At 41.7% G+C, this 21,672-nt stretch overlaps 1 protein-coding gene across 8 annotated transcripts in view; it reads left to right on the top strand.

Annotated features, from left to right (window-relative positions):
- Nucleotides 1-869: 869 nt before the first annotated feature.
- Nucleotides 870-21,672, top strand: part of mef2aa (myocyte enhancer factor 2aa) — a 63,513-nt gene continuing 42,710 nt past the window's right edge. For 5 of the 8 annotated variants that reach the window (XM_069685642.1, XM_069685640.1, XM_069685635.1 and 2 more), the window contains exon 1: nucleotides 870-1,107. The gene's annotated coding sequence lies outside the window, so the exon portion shown is untranslated. Of the gene's footprint in view, nucleotides 1,108-4,706; nucleotides 4,844-7,321; nucleotides 7,448-21,672 lie in introns of those variants that run through there. The other 3 variants (XM_069685638.1, XM_069685637.1, XM_069685636.1) reach the window with 3 other exon arrangements.

Raw genomic sequence — 21,672 nt, 5'->3', positions numbered from 1 at the left:
CAATAGGTGGTTACATAAGGAACTACAGAGCGTGTAACTTTATATTTCAGAGTCACCAGAGTCTCAAAAGTCAGTGAAACCTCAGTATAGCATGTGTTGGCAGAGTTGTTCCCATGACTGTAGTGTGCAGCGAGTGGATTGGTAAGAGCTTTTCAGAAAGGCTGCTTTAATGAGCCTCAGATAATTGAATGTTATTTCAGAGCTCGCCGGTCAGATCGCCGTCTCAGTGATCTGTTGCTTTTGTCATTTACAAAATAAACATCTATTTCTCCCTTCGTTATCGTATTGTACATCAAACTTGACTTATATAGCCTAATAAAGCTGCGCTGCATGAGACGGGTGTTTTAGTCCCTTTTTTTTAATTGGAGAGAAAGAGTGTCTGGGTCTATTTGTGGTCTGGTGCAATGTTGGAAATGCCAGCTGTCGCGCATCAAAGCCGTGCTGGAACAAACCGTTATTTGGCACGTCTCTGCAACTTGTTGAAATAAATCACTATGTCATGATAAAAGCAAGTTTTCCTCTTAATATAAAACCTTAACACGGACGTTTGATCAATCGTGTTTTAAAAATATGTCGACATGAAAAGCCGTATTTTACTTCAAGTGAAAAATCACAGATGCACATTTTCTCTAAAATGTTTCACTTTGTTGTGGAAGCATATGTTAAAAACGTTATTTTTATTATTTTCAGCCTTCTGTGAGAGCAAGAAGAAATCCTCAACACCTTCCCGAGCTGTGACTGACAGCTGTGGCTGCTCCAGAGAGCCGTGAGCCAAGCCCTGTCGCATAACGCATGCCCGGCATGTCTATGTCCATCTGGGGTCCTACCCTTCAAACCACTGCACCCTTTGCTCTCTGCCGGCAGAGAGACCGAGGGACAAGAAGAGGAAGAGGGTGTGAAGAAGACGGGCCTCTTAGGGCTCCGAGGGAAGCATCCAAAGCCAGCTGGTCTGGCTTTGAGGTAAATCAATGGGCAGAGAGAAACAAAGGCAGCAGAAAGAAGACGAAGAGTTGTAGACAGAAAAAAAAAGAAGAGATAAAGAAAGTTAAGACTTGTAGGGGGAAGAGTGGAGATTGGAACAGCAGGTCCTGTGAAGACAACAAACAGGTGAGACTCAGGTGTCATGATGGATGCTGATTGCTTGCATATAAATTAAATGTGATGCCACTTCACACTTTTATGATAGTTATAGTGAGTCTTTGACAATATCTTATCTTGCGTGTTATTGTGTGAATTTGAGAATGTGTCTTACCTCATACACTGCAGCCTCCTGTTCAGGTGAAACTTAATTAGCTGCTTTAAATCACTGTTGTTTGCACTTTCACTAACACAACTGTTTTGTGTTGCTGGCATCACTCTGGGAGGATGGGAGGGGATGCACGCCGACACAAAAGTGCTGCTAAAGGAGATGCTGAGAGCAATTTGGAGCCGCTCTGTTGTCACTTGGCATCAGCCTGAACTCACTAAGAATCAGTGAACAGCAGAAACTTTCCTGACTGAAAACACTCCAAGAAAACAGCTGGGGACTGTTTCTGTCTAATTCTCTATTGTCACGACTTTTGTCGCTGTCTAAGGCAGAGGAAAGAGCAGAATAACACGCACGTGTGAGATGATACACAGTGAACAGCAGTCAAGCTGTTTTACGAGAAACATTTCCAGGCTTTACCACTTTAATATAAAGTCTGTCACTTGTAGACAGAAGACAAGTTGACAGATGTTAATTATAAGAATACTTCACTCACATGATGTTGCAGCAGTTTTAATGATGACCTTTATCTTCATCTCTTCATAACATGAAAATGAGAGCGAGCGTGGTGTTTGTAGTGAGAGAATTCGATCCAAGTGTCAAAGAAAGCATGTAGCTGAATATACATATGTACACATGGGGTCCTATTGTGGGTCTATGTTTTTTTGCATTTTGCATTTAGTCATCAGTGCTTTTGTGCTGCATTTTGTGGTTGTTTATTTTGTACCATATTTTGTTTTGCCATGGAAAGCAGCTAACTATGGTACAAATTTAGCATCCCTTTTTTGGGGCCTTTTATGCCTTTATTGAGAGAGAGGACAGTGGATAGTGTTGGAAACAGAGGAAGACACGCGGCAATAGGCCTCTGTACATGGGACGTGCAATTTAACCACTGAGCTAAACTGGCGCCCCAGAATTTAGCATAAATGTATTAAAAGTAAAAGTATCGGAGTAAAAGTTTAACACATGGATTACATCGCTGATTAAACATCAAAACTTGCCAAAACTCTCATTTAGTACTGATGAATTCATCATGAGTTACATAGGGCAACACAGTTATATTCAAGAGTGTCCCAGCAAGCAAGAAAAAGTAGTGCATTGCTCTACAATGTAGCTGCAACCTTTTGGTGCAATATTAAAGTGGTGTGTGTGGGCAGTATAAATCAAGCATCACTGTGGCTACATTAAGAACAATAACAGTAGTTTACTATTTGATCTACAAGTTGTTTTTCTTTCTCTCTGTATGGGCATCATATTATTTTAAATGTGATGTGCATTTGTCCCTACCTGGCAGAGAATATTATGTACAAAGTGACTTTTATATCTCTACTGACCTGTGAAAACCTGGCAGGTGAAGCTCTTGGGTGCTTTAACAGTGTTCTGCTGCAGCCTGAGTTTGCACAGTCAAACAAAAGTGGACCAGAGCTCAAGTAAACTGCAGGGAGAGTCAGCCCACACGGCCTCATGTGGCCGTAAAGCACGACCTCATTTAACCTGGTCTGGTGCGTGGCCAAGAGCCAAGGGCAGGATAATGCAGACTACATTTAATCAACTTTAAGCACTTATCTTTTAAACTGCACCAGTTTGTGTTATCAACTACGATATACAGTGAGAAGAATAAAACCATTAATACTTTGACTAATGCATGTTGGTGTGAATTCAGAAACTCTGTTGTACGGCCAATTAAGTCACAATGGACGGTTGTGACTCCTCGGCCTACAGCACTGAGGAATCAGGAGGGATGAGGAAGACTTGACACAGCCTTTCCCTTTGCGACTGGACTAACTAGTAAAAAGGGACCAGGCTATACAAGACTAATAAAAATGAGCTACATACTGCAGCAGCCATACTTTACACAGTGTTATAAACAGGATGCAATTAGTAGAGGATGTCTACGCCTTGTTTTACTATTCAGCCAGAGTAATGGTGCCATCAAATCACTGATTCTGTTTGCCGAAATACCAGATTGCTTTGACTGATTAACACTGACAGAGATGTGAGTATATTCAAACTTCAAGTGAGTTAGTCTGCTGACTCTTTGTAGTATCAAATTTCAAGTGACAGTAATGTGTTAATAAAGTCCTGTCACTTCAATGATGCTGATTATGCCTAAATCTCTCTGTAGTTCGCAGTATGTCTGTAGCGGTGTTCCCGCGCTGGTGCCCCTGTAGTGATTTATCTTACACCGCAGGTAAAACAGTCACAGTACAACAATTGTAATATACTTACATATAATAAAAAGTCCTACATTAAGAACTTTAGCCCATAGTCCACTAACCAATGCAAATTATCAGCAAAATGTAGAATAGAAAGCAGTCCTTATGGGGCCACAATGACCCCTGTCACTGTCATTTTTAATAAACATGCAGGCAGCATGTTGAATTTTTAAGTGGTCAAGGTATAACTGGTCTTAACCAGTATGTGTATGTATTTTTTTTATGTACGTATAGGGGCCTTTACAATCTTGAAGGCCTTGCTGTTTGACAAAAGTACTATAATTACCTTTAAAATATTGTGCAGTAGAGGGATAAAGTAGCAGGAATTTGCTATTATGATTGCTAAATGTGCTATCACTATTAACTTGTAGGTTTATACTGCTGAATTACTTCATAATAGTCAAGTTGTGTGCTCATGTCCATGTAAAACCATACATACATCTGACCACAGTTTTATCAAATTAATATAAAATAAATGACAGAAACAGCAGTTGACAATTGCGCTAAATTTCAATCACACCTGCCTCCAATCGCCCGTAAATCCCGTCCACTGGGCCAGGCACCACACCTCCTCTGATCCTGCTCATACACGTGACGAGCTCATATGTGAGTCAAACAGGTACCCGCCCCCCTCCTCTAATTGGCTGCTCGACAGACGCTGCAGATTTTGATTGGCTGTGCGAGGTGCCCTTCAAACCAAATTCCATTGCTGTTGTCTTAGAGATATGACGTCAAATGTGTCTAATGTGATGAGGCTGAGCGGAGTAATTTGGGAAAGTATTTGTCCAAATCGAGTCAGTCTTAAAGAAAACAGATTTATTGTGTCTGCTTCAGAAAGTACTTTTTGTTTTTTTGCCTTTTAGTTCCGCAAAAGTTTCCATTAGTTAACTTTGTTTTAAGCTGTGAGTAAATCATTCCTGTTTGGAACTGAGTTGTTTTTATAAAGACTATGAATCAAATCAGTTATATGTCGAAATTACTGTAGCCTATAACAGTAATATTATGTAAAGTAGGCTGTGTGTTACCTCATGTATGAAACTATTTTCATGTTATTTGCGTTTTTAAAACTTACAGAGACTTAGACTACTTTTTCTAATGTTTTGACGGCAGAATCTGTCCGTGTGTGTGTGTGTGTGTGCGCGCGCGCGCGCGTGTTCCTGAGCGAGAGAGAGAGGGAGAGAGAGGGTGAGAGAGAGGGAGGGAGGCAATTCGTCAGATAAGGGGAGGAGTCTTTCACTGACAAGAGGGAGACTGGCTTTTCTGAGTTTGTCAGCTCCCCCTAAAATAGCAGTCAGCGTGTAAATGTGAACTGAAATTACGTTTATCCACTGGAGCCACCGATATAGAGTGTCTATACTCAGCGACTGACTTGGGAGTAAAGGTGAGTAACGGAAATAGAAACAATGTTACGGAGTGTGGCAGCGGTACTGTAGCTACAGTGAGTGAGAGTAGAAAAGCGCAAGAGGGAGACGTAGAGTGGATTTGGGAGACGGAGACGTTAACTGTGTATCTATCTGTTTGTCTATCTATTTTTACCGGGGTACATGAAGAATATGAGACGCAGAACTAAGATAAGAAGTCGTGCCTCTCTATATCAGTACTGTTGAATTCTCAGCGAGGTTTTCAAGCCGTTAATCGTCCAAGTGTCTGTTTAAAGGGTGCAACGAGACGCGCTCGCGCTGTTGATATCAGTCAATCGCGTGAAACTTTTACAGGATTCATCGTAAACAGAACACGCCGCCAATAGGCCTTATTATTGCCAATTTTACGATAGTCTATTTGAGAATTATGCTTCTTAAAACTCCCCGGCAGTTTATCGTGGGACCGAAAGAGTCAAATTTGAAGCAGTACTTTGTAAAGCAGTGGCATCGTTTGGAGCAAAATAGTAATCATTGTGTTTCTAATAACACTGTTGAATCATCACAACATCAGCAGGCTACAGTTCACACAGTGCACATAATAGAAGTTATGGTCTCATATTGAGTTTAAATCAACGTGTATGTTGGCACATAACTTCTAAAAAGCATGCGAAACAGCCTTGTATAAATTACCTTAAAATATAGGCAAGAAAGTCACTATTTAATAGGCTATGTTTTGAGTTTTGCACATGGGTTGCCAGTTTGGATAATTGCTTGACGTTAATGGTATTAAAAAGTAGATGGTGCTCGTCAGCCCGTGCACGATGACATCACTGCTCTTGCTTATTGCCATACATGTTGCAAGTGTTATCTGTACAACTACATCATAGTGTAGTCAACTAAACAAAAGGAGAGCAAGCACGAGTTGTGTGATATTAAGCCAGCAAATTTCAGTAGAAGTAAATCAATCATTTATTACTTTACAAAAAGTATGATAAGGGGGGTTAATGACCGATTAATGGCTAAAATAAGCTCAGCTCAAATGCGACTTAATGTGACAAGTTTTGGAGATAAGTGTTACCTTGACAACCTTCTTTCTTTAAAATCATCAAAACATAAAAATCCTACTTTTTGTCAGAACTTAAAGTAACAATAGCACAATGCAGTAAATGTTATATATAAGCTGTATGGGCAAGTTGGTATCAGAGCTCGTGAGAGAGGATCTTTGCTGTGTGACCGTACTTTGAATCTCTGGTTTGCTTGTGACCTTAAGCCCTCGCCGGAGTGGGCAATAGCCAACAGTAACCTGACCTTCTCAAATGTTTCTAGTGAATGTGTACACACCATACACGTCTCATTAATATTGTAGGGAAGGAGTAGTTTTTATTCAGTTGTAACAGAAAATGCCACAAGCATGACCTGAGGTTGGCTTCTTTTTAAATGACTTAATTAAATTTGGAAGTTATTGCAACTTGTTTTGTGACATTAGATACAATTCTGCATATTTGATCAATTTGCAAATTTAAAATATGCTTACTTGCATATTTAACAATGATTACTTTGCCTTAACTGCAAAAGTAAATATTTCATTACTAACAGTATATCCAGGTCGAAGCAATGACATATTTTATTGTAAGTAGTTCTTTAGGTTTTTGTTGCAGTATAACTGTCTGTTTTATGTTCTGACGGCATGTACATTAGCAGCTGGTTGCCAGTGATTTCGAAAGCAAAGCAGTAAAGCACCCTCCAATCTGCCGTCATTAGCTTCGGTGCTGCCCCGGGCCTCGCCTGTAATGGGCCTTGTTGCTCATGATCCACATCACGTGAGCTCTTATGTCTAATGTGTGGATGAGGGCTTCTTTCAGCGCAGCAGAAATGAATATCATTTTAACAATTTATGTTGTCTATTAGTCAAAGGAATGAATATGATGTCTGTGAAGGCACAGATAGAGCCAGCATTAATGTCTTTCTCATGCATGCGGTGAACTGTTGCTCTAACCTCAGAGGCCCCAAATGTTCCACCTTCGTCATTCTGCAAACACATGCAGAGGTTTGATTATTTATCTATTAGATTTCACCCTGTATCATTTAATCAACAACATTACGATGAGGTATTGCAAGCTGGATGGATCTTTTTCCGCGATGACTACCTCTGTTTATGAAGCACTGTAGCCTTGTTACATGTTCTGTTTGTGTGCCCCTGCATGTCTCTGTAAATGTGCGTAAGTGCTTGTTAGCGTCTTAGCACAAGTTCTCAGTGGAAAGGGAGAAATGAGAGGTGGTGACGGTGTGAGGAACGGGCAGCTGCAGCATCTTTTACTGCTCTCCTCATCCCACTTCAATCTCAGTGTCTCAGCTTCTCCTTCCAGGAGAAATGTGGAGTGTGTGGGCGAGTCGGATCTGCAATTAACGCTGGTTGTCAGAAAGAGAATGCTGGCGTTTACTCGATGCCTCTGAATCACTGAGTGAAAGTCTTTCTCCTCCACTCTTCCTCCTCCCAGGACATTTTCTTTTCCAAGAAGGACAAAACACCAGAAAGCTGAAAGCCAAGGATGCGTTGAATGAAAAATAAGAGGTAGATACTTGGGAGACGGAGACATGAACTGTGTGGTTTCTTTGATTGTTTGGTAAGCCAAGATGCTCTTTTTTACTGTAAATTTAAACAGTGTATTTTATCATTGCTTTACAGATGTTATTTTCTGCATGATTGTGAACCTAGTCTTGAATATTATTTGCTTAGTTTAAATACTATTTTTTGCAACATTGATTGGCTGTTAGCTTGAACTTAAAGTGCAGTTGTCTGCCGAAGAGTGTGAAACCCTAAACACATTTTTAGGTTGGATTTGTTGATGAAACTGGTGACAAAACGCTCCTGAAACATCAGAAAGTGTGTGTTAGTTCCCTGGCATATGCAATGGGGTTAAGGAGACACTTTCCCCCCTCTTTTATTAATATTAATCTGTCCTTTTTTCTCTTTTTTTACTCGTATTTTTCTTACTTGGCATGCTTGAACTTTTATATTATTCCAAGATCCTTCACAAATCAGAATGGCCCGACAAAAGTTCCACGATGTTAATATTCAGCCTGCTCTTCGCCTAACAAAAGCATCTTAGCAACATGATTCATTGTTTATTGGAGCTCTATCATCAATATGGAGATTCCAGCGTTTTCCTGTGAGACCTGGAGGTTGGATGCAGAATTTTGAGCCTTGCAGATAATGTTTTAGACCGCAGTTAACTGTGGACTGTCCCCTGTAGAGTAAAGAGGAAAGACTCGCTCTGCTTTAGTTGTACACTAATCAGACCTTTACTAACATTTAATAGTTTAAATCAAGGCAAGAGACGAGTGTTTTTTAAAAAAATTATTCTTCTCTTTGATGTTGTTATAAGGTTAAATAGGTCACGATGGGCCTTTGGTTAGACCTATGTTCTTTGCATGGAGGTTTTCGGTTCCGTTTCTGGCCATCTCTGTGGAGTGTCTACATTCGTTGCACGTATTAGACAGGACATTCATGTGGTGTGACCATGAGCCACTTGTATGGGTGTTAACTTGCATTGCACTTGCATCAAGTTGCTGTATGCTATACACTGTTCTACATTGAGTGGTTGAATTGTCATTGAGATGATTAAAATCCACTTTAATGAGTTTTAAAATGTCAATTGAAATATAAAACTTATCGTATTTTAAGTAACTTTCTGAATACACATTAAAAAAGGGCCACATTACTCTTTAAAAACATGAATCTCTTACATTTAATAACACAATCTCACTGCCTATTAGAAAACCTGGCGCCTGATGTAAGCTCAGAGAGTGAATGTATTACTCGCTGAGGCACTGTTTGTATAGCAGGACAGCGAGCAGTGACCTTTCAACTGTCCTGCCCTTGACTGAGACCTCTGCTGGTAAGCCACCTCTTTGGCTCACTCAGCACATGTGCTGCTGAGCGGGGCAGAGCAGCTTAAGGCCGCGCCGTCTTTTCCTGTCTCCCCTGCTCTTCCAAACGAGGCCTGACTGGAGGTCTCTTCACCTCCGCGACCCGGACCACACCGGAGAATCAGCGGGAAGATCCTGGAGCAGAGCCGCACTCTAAATCTGCTGCTAATCTGCTTTCGCCACTATGATCCCAGTCTGTTTCTCACTCTTCGTACATACTGGTCACTGACTGTGACTGAGCAGAAACAAACAGAATAGCTACTTTTTATCTTGTATTTTTTGTATCTAATTATTGCCTTTTATGCATTTATAAAAACAACAACACACATACAGTTACCGGCTATTGTGTGAAGAGTTGAGATGCCACTTTGCACACTGTGGTTTCGGGAGGGTAGACTGTGGAAGCAATGCGGTGGAGCAAAGGTTGATGACTTTGAGCAGTCAAGTCATTTAGCACCTTTCTAAGATGCCTGCTCCTGCTAGTTTGGTTTCTGGAGTGCAAGAAAACCACAGCATCACACCATGCATCATCTCAGAAGTGAGTGGGCCACACTTAAAGGACCTGTAACCCCCAAAGTGTGTGTCCTGTGGTCTGGTTAGTCATTTCTTCGCTTGTTTTCTTTTGAAAAACACATTTGCCTGAGTGAGGATGCGTTAATGTTGGAGGGACTTTGTTGCTGCACAATACTGTGCTGATATTAAGTTGAATCGTGCATAAAGCAAAACCGAAAAGAAAGTTAAGAAAGACGTCTCTTTGCTGAGTTGCATTTTAACTGAATTTTAATGAGACTGAAAAACATAAATCAAAGGAATACATTATAATCTAATTTACTAGATCAAAAGATCTCCCATGATTGCTAATATACCCCACTGTATAGAGTTCCTGATGTTCTACTGTAGATCTTAAAAAGCGTCTCTCACTGGAGATTTCACTTCTCTGCCTTTGTACAGACTCTTGGAGTTGAAGCATCCAAACAGACAAACAATTGAATTATGTGCAAAGTAAACTTTCTTCAAAGTCTGGTAAGCTCTGTGTGATGAAGCTGTTTATATTGATACAGAGTGCTAAAATAGACGGTTTGAAACAAGAGTTGTTCCGACACCGATTCCAGTATCTGAAATGCCCCCAATACTGCCTAAAATGTTGTATCTTTTATCGCCAGTCAATGCACCTATCCAATGCCATTATCTTCGACCTGTCTGCTTCTCCAAAACAGTAGCTTACACAGCAATAACATATAGCTGCCACTAACTACTAATGTTTTAGAGCGGCAAAGAAGAGCGCACTGCTAGCTAAGAGGGTAACTTATGTCAAAGCTAGCAACATATCTGCAACCAGTGCTTTCTGAACACTTTTTAAGGCACATTTTTTATTTAAAGGTAGGATAGTAAAAATAAATAAAACGATATCACAAAATAAAGCAGTTTTATTTTGAAGATCAGGGATTCTCTCAAACTCTTTGGCAGACAAGAGGTCAGGAGAGGCCTCAAGGCTTACGTTAACTTAGCGTGTTTTTAGGTGCATCGCTTGTTTTTGGGTTAAGTATCCTTTAATGAGGCAGGCTTTACAACAATTATAGCAGTCAATACATCTATACAGGGTTAGTAATATAGCCTCCAGCTCTTCTTCTCCAAAACAGTATCTTACACAGCATATAGCTGCCACTAACTGCTCATGTTTTAGAGCGGCAAAGAAGAAGAGCACACTGCTAGCTTAGAATGTAACTTAAGTCAAAGTTAGCTACATTTCTGCAATCAGGGTTTTCTTTACGCATATTTTAAGGCAGAATTTTTTTTTATTTAAAGATAATTTGAAAAAACGGTAAAATCACAAAATATAGCAGTTTTATGTTAAAAAACCAGGGATTCTGTCATTGCTCTGTGGCGGACAACGGAGGTCAGTAGAAGCAACAAGGCAGGCTGCTTCTAACGTTAGCTCAGCTTGTTGTTAGGTTCATCGCTTGTTTTTAGGTTAGCATTCCTTTAGTGTACTGAGACAGGCTTTACAACAATTACAGCAGTCATATGGGGTTTGTAATATAGCCTCCAACTCTTCTTCTCCAAAACAGTATCTTACACAGCATATAGCTGCCACCAACTACTAATGTTTTAGAGCGGCAAAGAAGAAGAGCACACTGCTAGCTTAGAATGTAACTAAGTCAAAGTTAGCAACATTTCTGCAATCACCGTTTTCTGAACGCAAATTTTAAGGCAGATTTTTTTAAAATTTAAAGATAGTTTGAAAAAACGGTAAAATCACAAAATATAGCAGATTTATGCTAAAAATCAGCGATTCTGTGATGCTCTGTGGCGATGTCAGGAGAGGCCACAAGGCAGGCTGCTGTTAGCTGAGCTTTGTTTTAGGTGCATTGCTTTTTTTTTCAGGTTTGCATTCCTTTAATGTACTGAGACAGGCTTTACTATTATAGCAGTCATATCACATACAGGGTTGGTAATATAGCCTCCAGCTGTAAATAAAAATAATCATAACATGTATTTTTTTATCACACTGGTATCGGAGTGGAACTCAAGTCTAGGTATGGGAATAGGTATCAGGAAGTAAAAAATTGTATCAGAAAATCTCTATTTGACACATGAGTTCAAGCCCTTTTCACCATTTAATATAGCCTTCTACATTGTGTTACCAAAGAAAGCAAGTGTTTGTCAATGGCTGGTGTAAATCCAGCTGTGAGACCCTTGTGTCAGCTCCTCCAGCTAGCACATTGACAGAAAGTCCAGTAGCTGCTGCAAGGCAGACTCAGATCTCCTGCAGCTGCCGGTCTGGCCCTGTGGCCTCCCGTGCTGCAGGAAGGAGGCCTTGTTTTTCTGTTTGTCTGAGGAGCCATGTGAACCAGGACAGCTGGGGGGGATGTGATTCCTCCCATTATTCTGCCGCACACATCGGCCACATGAACAGGGAAGGGAAGTGACCCAGCCCCCTCTGCTCACTGGAAGCTGCTCCAGTCCACCGCAGGGCTCTGACTGCTGGTTCAAAGTTGCCTTCCTCTCTGCTGTGAGGGCTGAACTGAAGCTGCATGAACACTGCAAGGCCTCATGCATGTTCTTTTTAGCTGGAGCACAAGTTTCTAACTTGTTATAAAGAAGTTACAATTTGGTTTGTAACACAATGTGTGCAGATTCAGGATGATAAGATTGTCTTTTGGCTCCGCCCATTTTTAGGGAACAGTAAGCCACATGAAGTATTAGTTTTACTAGAGATGTTCAAATGAAATTTTTTATCTTCCCAAAAACAATTCCGACTTTTAGTATTGGCCGAATTTTAATTCAGTTAAACCTACTCTCTTAAAATCAAGGGCATTCAGAGAGTACTGTCATTGCATCTCCAGGCTCCAGATCCCCGCTCTCTGTAGTGTGACTGTGATTGTGAGCGAGGTGTTGAGTCTGCCCGCTGTTTGTGCGTCTGCCCGTCTGTCCTCTCCCTTTCTCCCAGTCCACTTTCCATCTGTGTGCTGTGGGCTGCAAAACCTCGTACAAAACGGTGTAGTGTTTCCACCGGTGAGCTATTGCCAGCCTGTATTTATGTCAGACTGTGTTGTTCTTGATTTTGTTTCCCTCAACCTCTGTTGCTGGTCCGACTGCCGGGGGTGTTCTGAACATATGTGACTGGTTGAGGAGAAGAAGTGGGGGGGCTGGTGGCATCCATCATCAGGCGTTGGCCCCGGGACTCGGGACCAGAGGCTATCAGCAAACAGTTTGACTGAAAAGATTCCTGGAGAGGCGAGCAGCAGCGGGGCCTGTGGGGGTCTCTCTTTCTTTCCCTTTCTCTGTCTGTCTCCCTCTCTCTCTATCACACTGTTTGCACACAGTGTTCATGTGACAGCTAGCACACATCATCTGATTTGGGAGTAACTGTGGGCTGCAGAAAAACCCCTTCAGTGAACGTTGTTCAATGATGTCTAGAGGTTTCCTAATTGATTGAGATGGACGCGTTTACTGTTGAAACACATGGCTGACTCTGATTATTCAAAATGAAAACTGTCTCTTAGTTTGACATGAACTTAAAACCCCACATTCAGACGTTTTCCAGCCCCATTGATATTTGACATTAAATGTGTTAATAACAATCCTGTGTGAGATCATTAGCAGACTACTTCTATAACATAAAATTGTAAGAAAAAACAAAAAATCAATGCTACTTTAGCCAGCCCCTTTCACTGTTGTTATGACTCATGGCCATCCTCACTGCTCAGATTGCATAAACCTTTTATGTAATGGAACACTGTGGGAAAGAGGCATCGAGTGGAAGATAAAAATGGGAAGAGAAAATCAAATATTTATTCTGAGCTTTTTAATTTTTTTCCCATTAAAAGCAGACATTCTGTGAAGGCAGAGTAATCCCAAACAATATGGACTACATGTATATGTACGCCAAAACCCTTGTCTTATTTATATAGTTAAATCTTCCCGCTGATAATCAAACAGCGAGGGGGAGAATCGACTGTGTAGAATCTCAGTGTCTAATCTGGATCCACAGTACTTCCAAAGACGTGTTGAGATCCTGTAAATGCGCCGCTGCTGAGGCACATTATGCATGACGTCCCTAATATCCTTACACTCTGGATTCCCCCCGGAGGAAGATCTTGGTTCATCTTCGCTGTTTACCATTTCTGAGTTGCGGTCTGTGCAACATCAAAAGGCTGCCATGGCACTTAACACAGCTCGCAGGGTTCCTGGGAGGGTGGGGGACTGTTGCTCCCCACGGTGCTGGCATTATTATTGCTCCCCGGTGAGAAGTCCATCTGATGATAGACAACCATGCAAATGGGCACATGCCATCGCACAATATCAGACCACAGTACCACACTGAATTACTAAACACAATTATAAACCCCAAAAACCATGCATGTATTAATTTTACAGTATGTGTGCATGTGTGTTTGGGTTTGTGTCACCAATATAAAAGGGAAGTTTGCTTCAGCGGTTGCAGCCAAATAGTGAAAATGAAGTTAAAAAACCCACTCACATGTGTAACTTTATCAGGCGGAGTAAAGCGGTGACACAGGAAGTGTTCATCCATAAAGAGCGCTGAATACTGATGTTGTGCCATGTCAAGACATTGACTTGTTAAAGTGACACACTGTCATAAGGAATGTTGGTGATGGAGGGCTTTTGCTCAGAGACATAGTTTGTTACATCAACGGTGTTAATATGAAGTGAGTAGTTAGTCATTAGTGTGTCAATCGCATTTTACAGACACAGCATGACAAAGTGTAGATTGGCTGATTAGAAATCATATGTAAGGGTCAAAAGGTCAACCTGATGGAGACGGTTTTAATACTGTGAGAAAAACTTTTTGTTTTAGGGACTATTTTTTGGGTTTTTTTATGCCTTTATTGATAGAGTGGACAGTGGACAGTGTTGGAAACAGGGGAGGAGAGAATGGGGGGATAACACGCAGAAGGGGGTCGAGCCTGGGGCCGCCACATCGAGTGCCGTAGCCTCTGTACGTGGGCCACCGTATAATACACTGAGCTAAACCAGCGCCCCGACCCCGACAGTTTGATACTCTAACAGGACACTAGCCCAAGACAGAGCCTTTCTTGTACCACCATTACATTCGTACATGTGCAATAGTCACATTGCAGGACATGCCACAGCAAAGCATAGTGGCTGACACGCGTCAAGCTGCTACTTCTCTGTTGCTTGATGCAAAACGAATACTTGCCAATTTTCCCACGTCTAATCTACAAGAAAAGTTTGTCTGCTATCACATTACCAGAGCACAGAGTGAACTGACCGCTGTGCTGCAGAACCTGTGTTTCACCTGCCGTCACAGATGATGTCTGCGGCATAAACGAGGCAGACGCTCAGTTAAGCGAGGCAGCTTTTTGGTGAGTGTGTTCCCATCATCACCGGCACCCCGTCCTGTCGCTGGTTAACACTATGGCTACATATGCGAGTTGTGAACACAGCAGACGTGCCGCCGAGTGTTTCGTTTTAGCGGCTACATTTGCAGCGCACGCACTACGTGTGGTTGTATTTGCCGACTGGATGTACGAGACGGTGAGCTTTCGTTTCAAAACGTTACAGTTGCCGGGTTAGAGTATAACTAGCGCAACTGCAGCCCACAAGTCTATTTGTATTTTTTTATAAATAAACGAGCCCTCCACCTGAACTCTCTCTACCTTTTCATGTGGGTGAGAGAGTAGCTGAATGAAGTGTAGTAAAAAAAGGAGGTTGGTTTGGTTTTGCGAAAAGAAAATAGACGTAAAAGTTGCTAATAATAAAAAGTAGGGTAGTTAATTGCGTGTATGATAATTTTTTTATATTGCAATTAATAGCGCAGGAACAAAAAGCTATCGCAATGCCTGTTTTTTTCCCAATATCGTTCAGGCCTAATTTGTAGTTACATTGACAGTACTTAAGGAATTTTTACCTTTTTATTAAGTTGCAACTGTCCATATCTTGAGAGTCTGAAATGACATATGTCATGACCTCATGTGACCTGTAAAAACCCAAGACTTTAAAACCACGTCCTAAAACCGGAGGGGTTTTTGAAAAACGTTCACTTGAACCGTTACTTCTCCGCAACTACCAAATACAATATAAACTTCTTAGAGCTTAAAAATTTGCTTTCATAAAGCACTGAAACAAAAAAAAAATTCAAGTCACATGAGTAGAAAAGGATGACATCATTTAAAAGACCCTGACTTTGCACCTGGTCCTAAAGAGATACACATTCAAATGTTCTAATTGGTCTCAAAGGGATACACATGCAAATGCTGCATCTGGTCTTTATGAGTGTTAAGTAAAATATTTAAACCAATATTTATATAAAAGTGAAGAATAATATAAATAACTAATATAAACCAATATACAGTATACGATTACATAAGTGAGAATTGAGGTCATTTCCAGCTTTGTTTGTTTTAGATAAAAGAGGTGAAACTTTGCCAACGGATTAAATTTCTTTAAAGGTGTTTAAGAAATGTGGATAAACCTTCACAATAGTTATTAAATGACCTTGAAGGTTTTGCAAAGATTGCTGGGTAATTACTGTTCCCATGCTAAGCTCTATGACTCAAACATAATGGCAGTACTTTCAAGGCTCCAACTCGGGCTATAGTGTGACACTATAGCAACTGCACCGTACGTCTCTGAATTCTCAGTTGTCAAGCACATTCATTTTTAATGAGACATAATTCATCACCCTACCTCTGCATCAAGAAAAAGTTATAATTTCCTTTGTTCGTAAAAGTTTCACTCAAATGTGCATCAGGGGATTTACCTTGAGAAGGAGAGGAGCTTTTCTACATGAAATGGATATAACTGTTAGGAGAGGGTCATCTCTTTATCCTTGAGAAACTGAGAATCCACTCATTGGCTGGGCTCGAAAACCTGACTGACGCAAATGGATCATTGGGAATAGAAGTGTCCCAGCAGTAATTATGTTACAACGCCGCTGCCGCACACTACCACAGAGGTGGGATGGGATGGGCGCGGGGTGCTTCTTTTAGTCTTGTTTCCCTAACATCTTTCCACATAGTTAACACAGTCATACAGTCTTCTCTCTGTCTGACTCTCTTCCCCCTCTCTCTGTATCTCTTGTTTACTGTCTGTGTCTGTTTCATACACACCTGCTATCAAATCCAAACACACAGGAAGTCCAGTGGAAAGTTTCTGACGTACACTTATCCTCTTCTGTTGAGCGAATGACTCCTAAACTAAGGAAAAAGTTCCCCATCATGTCACCTATTTGTCTCTCTGTTGTCTTCTTGGCCTTTAGCTTCCCGCTGCCTTGAAGCTAAAGCAAAAAAAAAAAGTGTGTTTCATTTGTTCCCTTGCTATCCAGGGCTCCGTGGCTCTAAGTCAGTTAAAAAAGAGACATGAAATTAATGTAATGTCAATGGCGTTTTCTCATGAAACCCCAAGGCACTTAGTCAAAGTCACCTTGCATAGTCCTCTCATCCCCTGACAGTACTGCGAGAGTGAGATGGAGGATGTCTGTCTGGTAGTGCTGTCAGCATGTGATGTCCTTTGGTTGTTATATATCCACTCGTTCAGATTTTGCAGATTGGATACATGTCCGGTGTTTATCTGAACATCATTCCCATTCAGTCGTGTGTGTTTCTCGGCCTCGACAATGAACCATTTTCTCAGCGAGAGCAGGTTCATCCTGTGGGGGTTTCTTTCCTTTTGATGTCATTTTGGAGGTGATAAGTAGCTTTCCGTCTCCTGGTCCCTGTCTTACAACACCATCCCCCCCCCCCAGCCCAGGCAAGGTGCTAGCAGCGTGGAGGATTGTTTGAACTTGCATTGATCCAATGTGGGATTACAGCTGGGTCATTGGAGAGTTGGACTGAGCTACCAGTCATCAGGGCAGATTAACCACTCGCCGTCTGCCTGGCTGCCATTTCAGTGCAGGCGCTCGCTGCTGGCTTTGTGCGTGTCCCCACCGTGCAGGTCACTGTCTCCTTTTGAACACTGTGTTTTTATATCTTCAGTCACTTCTAGCTCATTTAATATGTAGAGGAAACTTTGAGAAAGATGACCTTCTTACTGGGCTTTAAATCTGTAAGCAATCTATGAAACATTTACCAATCTTAATTTAACAATGTCAAGATGTTGCCCTGCAGGGTGTTCCTTTGTGAGCGTATGTGTTTGATTTTCTTTCAACACCTTCAAGGTATTCCTATCATAATCAGTTTAACCTCTCCTTTAAATGTTATTCAAATCATACCTCCTGAAGAAATAATGTCACCCCGAGCTATGCTCTACAGAGGAAGGGGAAGTGCTGCAGAAAGTCCGTGTTTGCAGACTGCCCCACCTCTCGCTTCATTTCTCAAAGCCTCCTTTTTCCACTTTTTTTTTTGTTCGCATGCCCTTGCGATAGCTCTTATTAATTATATCTCATTAGTTGCCTTGGAAACTGAGGTGAGGGAATGTATAACATGAGTTCAAAGAAACAGAGAAAGAAAAGGGAAAGACAGAAATCATGAGAAAGAAAGGAAGAAAGAAGGGGGAGGGTTTGAAAAGAGGGGAAAGGAGAAAGTGGTTGTTGAAGGATCAGCCGTGTGTCAGATTAGCATCAGGAGACATTAACACTAGTGATGCTGCTGGGGCCACAATCCTGCCTTTCACTGCTGGAGAGGGAGATAAGCGCGCTCCCACAAAAGGGAAGCGGGAGAGAGGAGCGTGAGAGGGCTGGCTTGCCTCCACTCCCCTCAGGCCAACAGCCCCATTTACAGGTGCAGCACCTCCTGATGAAAGCAAGAACAAAGAGGTGGATGTTCATTTCCTGCTGCGCTGGTGTCAAGGCTCCATTGAAACAAATCGGTAAAACTGTGGATTTAGGCGGCCTCGCTTTGTGTCTCCAGCCTGCCAGGAGCTAATCGTAACTGAGCCACAGTGTTGACACTTTGAGTTCGATACACTTTAAAACGCTGTCATGGATTATTTCACAGAATCCCCGTCTCAGTGCGCATCAGATTACAGCGCGAGGCTGTATCAGAAATGTACTTCTGTCATTATCGTGAATGTACATTAAGAGAGCTGTGAATCACTCTTATGTAACGGTCGGACTGTTTGAGTAACACGGAAAGGTCTCTGCCTGCTAATTGTAAAGTAAGCGGCTGATGTGCACGTCGTCCAGCCTGCGTAATGACCCTTCCAGTAAACATAATAAGCACACGGAGCGAAGCCGCAAGAGATGAGCCTCTGTTGTTGTTTAGTCTCGGACTCACAGTCAGGAAGGTAATAAGGGGAAGGATCAGAGGGGAAGGGTGTCCCCAAGGTGGTCCCTCCCTTTCTTCCTCCTCCCCAGTGCTCTCTCTGACTCCCCCGCAGAGGGCATGTAGAAGGGTCCTGAATAACAGGAAGTGGAGGGGCAGGAAGTTGAGTCTCGTCTGCCCATGGCCTGTGGTAGGATACTGAGGCTAACGCTGGTTTGCACAGGAAGTACAACTGTCACGGCTGAGTTGAAAAAAGTTGAACACGTCGGATAACCTTTAATTTGTTAGATTTATTTTGCATACGGGGTGGGAAAGATAATAGTGGGTTATATTTTTTGCTAACAGTGGTTCAAAATATCACTGGCCTCGTTTTTTGCTCGTTAGGTAAACCCTGCAACATAAATCTACAATGTAATTTTATGTTACCTTTTAAATAGGACAACAGTTGAGGGAGTAATGCCTCAACTTTGTGAGGAGTGAACACAGGCTTACAAGGAGAGAAAGAGGAGGAGGAGGCCGTGCTGGATCCAGTAATTACACTGGGAATTGAGCATGTTTTATTGATTGTGAAAGGGCCAGGCCTGTCACCAAGCCTCCCTGTGTCTCCACGCTCCGTCTTAAGGGAGGAGGAGGAGGCAGACTGGCCCTCCTGTCACCTGACCAGTCTCACACCTCGTCACAGAGCATCAAAGTGGTCCTGGTGAGACAATTGCAGTGCTGAGTTTCTTCTATAGACGCTGCATGCTCCAAAAATGTTCAACAGAATGTACAGTAGGAGTAGGAGGAGACTTATGCTGTTAGACATGTCATATTGACTTTCTGTCAGGCTGATGTGGTCGTTCCTATGGCGACAAATTCTCCGCACATTGATTTATGTGTTACAAATGTTTGGTAAGCAACTTTCAGAAGCGCAGGGCTGGTTTATATCAAAGTGGAGCAGGTGGATCATATCAAGGTCTTTTACATGTGCGTGATGAGATGCTGTTATACAATGTGCTCTTTTCCATACAAAATGCTAACAACAAAAAACAGTGTCTGACTTGTTCAAACTTGACCAATTAAGTTTTTGTCTAATAGATATAACACACACACATTTGTGCTGTATAGCAATACATCTGTTGTGAACAGGTACAACCTCACAAACGCTAAAAGAATGGTCTGTCTGACAGCAGGGTGAAGCAGTGAAAATATTCAAAGTACAAATTTTATTGATATTGATTGTTTTGGGTGGAACTTTTTTTAGGTTGGCTAAAATACATTTAGCAGCTCAACCCATCCACAGAGCTACATTTACTATTTATACCATAGACTGTATAAAAAGATGGACGGCATGACAGCTCCCTAAACGTGAAGCCAAAACATCTCTATCGCCCCCTTCTGGCTGGCTGCAGTATAGGTCATAAAGCCCGCCTCCTCCATGTTAACAGATGGGACATGAGTCAAACTATAAAATCAAAATTCATGTCAAATTTTTTTCAAACATGTTTTCTGTCATTATAGTAAGTTCTTATCATACTGATTGACGTCTAAGTGTTTTCTGACATGTTTATTTTTAATTAGTTATTTGAATCTGTTAAAGGATGATTGACAGCTCTGTTGACAAATCTGGCTCCTGCAGCCGATCTGTTCCTGATTAGCAGGGTAGAGGAGGAACAGCGAGAGCGTAACTAAAACAATCACTACACTCATTGAAGTTTACATATCTGTGAACGTCTGCTTCAGACCAACACAAAGAAGCTGTTCTGCTGTTAAACACGCCGACATGCGTGATCTTTGCTAGGTTTTTTTGTAAAGTTCGTTAAGTTGGTTAGCTGAAGTGGCTACGGCAGCTCCCCCCGCCGATCTCTACTGCGCAACTCTGGCTCCAAATGACGTCACCATCGCGAGATGGCATCGCCTATCATGGGGGGTATTTTGGCTTCAATTTCGTACAATGAGAGCAGATGGAGACGCATTGTCCGTCTATATTGATAATATGTATTTCAAAGTACCAGCCCCAGTTAAAAACATCCGAACTATCCATTTAAACTCCAGTTTCTGATGGTGTTGATTACAATAGTCAGTCCTTGTTTCTTGAGCCAATTAAACCTTTCTTAAACTTGTAATAAAATGTATTACATCCATGTCTAAAGCGTAAGTAAACCTTTGCTAACATTAGCTTAGCACCCAGGTCACTTCTGTTTTCAAAGGAAAGGCCTACTACTGCCTTCTCATTAAAATTCATCTCTTGTGCAGCTCAATCAAGAGGTAGTAAAGTATCAGTGGTAGACTTCAGCATGTTAGCTTATTGCTAAAGTGCTGCTGTTAAAGTGTGATGTTACATAAGATGCTAAACAAGATCAGTTTCAGTGCCAATACTGATCTAACAAATCTGTTTGAAGCATAGCTACAACTTTTATTATTATGAATGACCCAATCAAATTTTCCACAGAATTATGACTTGTTACTGAGGTGGAACCTTTGGAGTTGGGTTCAAGCATGTGGCTGAACATATTTATTGGGGTGAAATCATCGCCTCGTGGCTGTTCTGCTCCTGCTTCCAGGCTCAGATTGCCCCCTCTCCCCTCCCCTTTTTATGATTATCTCTTTGTCTGCGTTTCTTACGAACACGCACACACACACAGATAGACGCACACACACACATAAGGAGCACATGATTTAGGCCATAAACAGATACTCTGTCCTGCTCTAACACTCAAGAGAAGCCAGAGTGTCATGCACAAACATGCTCTCTGCTACAGTACCGACGTTGTTCTCCTTTGTAATCTGGCCATCTTCTGACATGTCTATCTGGGCAGTGGTGCCAGCTGAAAATTTCCCACTTAGCTTTGGAAATTGAAATTTGTTATTTAATCTACAGTGAAATATGTTGTGTTATGATCAACTGCAGCATTAGATCAGAGTGATAACTGAAAGAATGCTTTTAGCTTTTGAATAACTTTCGATGAATTTGGAGTCTGTGTTTGGGGAGCGCGGCACACCTGCAGTCTGAAGGCGCTCTCAGCTTGTCATTTTCTATCCATGTAAAAGTCATGACACGGTCTTTTATGCCTCAAGACCTGAACTGTCCTGTTGTGACAGCTCGACTGTATGAAGACAGGGAAGGATGTGCACATGCGTGTGTATGTGTAAGAGTGTCTGGATTCAACAAAGAGCAGTGAATTTATTCGTAAACCCAAACCAAAATTAAGGAAAAAATATCAAGATTGTAGCAACTTTAAGGAGGG

This window comes from Semicossyphus pulcher, unplaced genomic scaffold (assembly GCF_022749685.1).
Source record: "Semicossyphus pulcher isolate SPU_LCO1_2020_fin unplaced genomic scaffold, fSemPul1.0.p SCAF_8, whole genome shotgun sequence".
NCBI lineage: Eukaryota > Metazoa > Chordata > Actinopteri > Labriformes > Labridae > Semicossyphus > Semicossyphus pulcher.
This window is presented reverse-complemented; position numbering and strand designations above follow the sequence as displayed.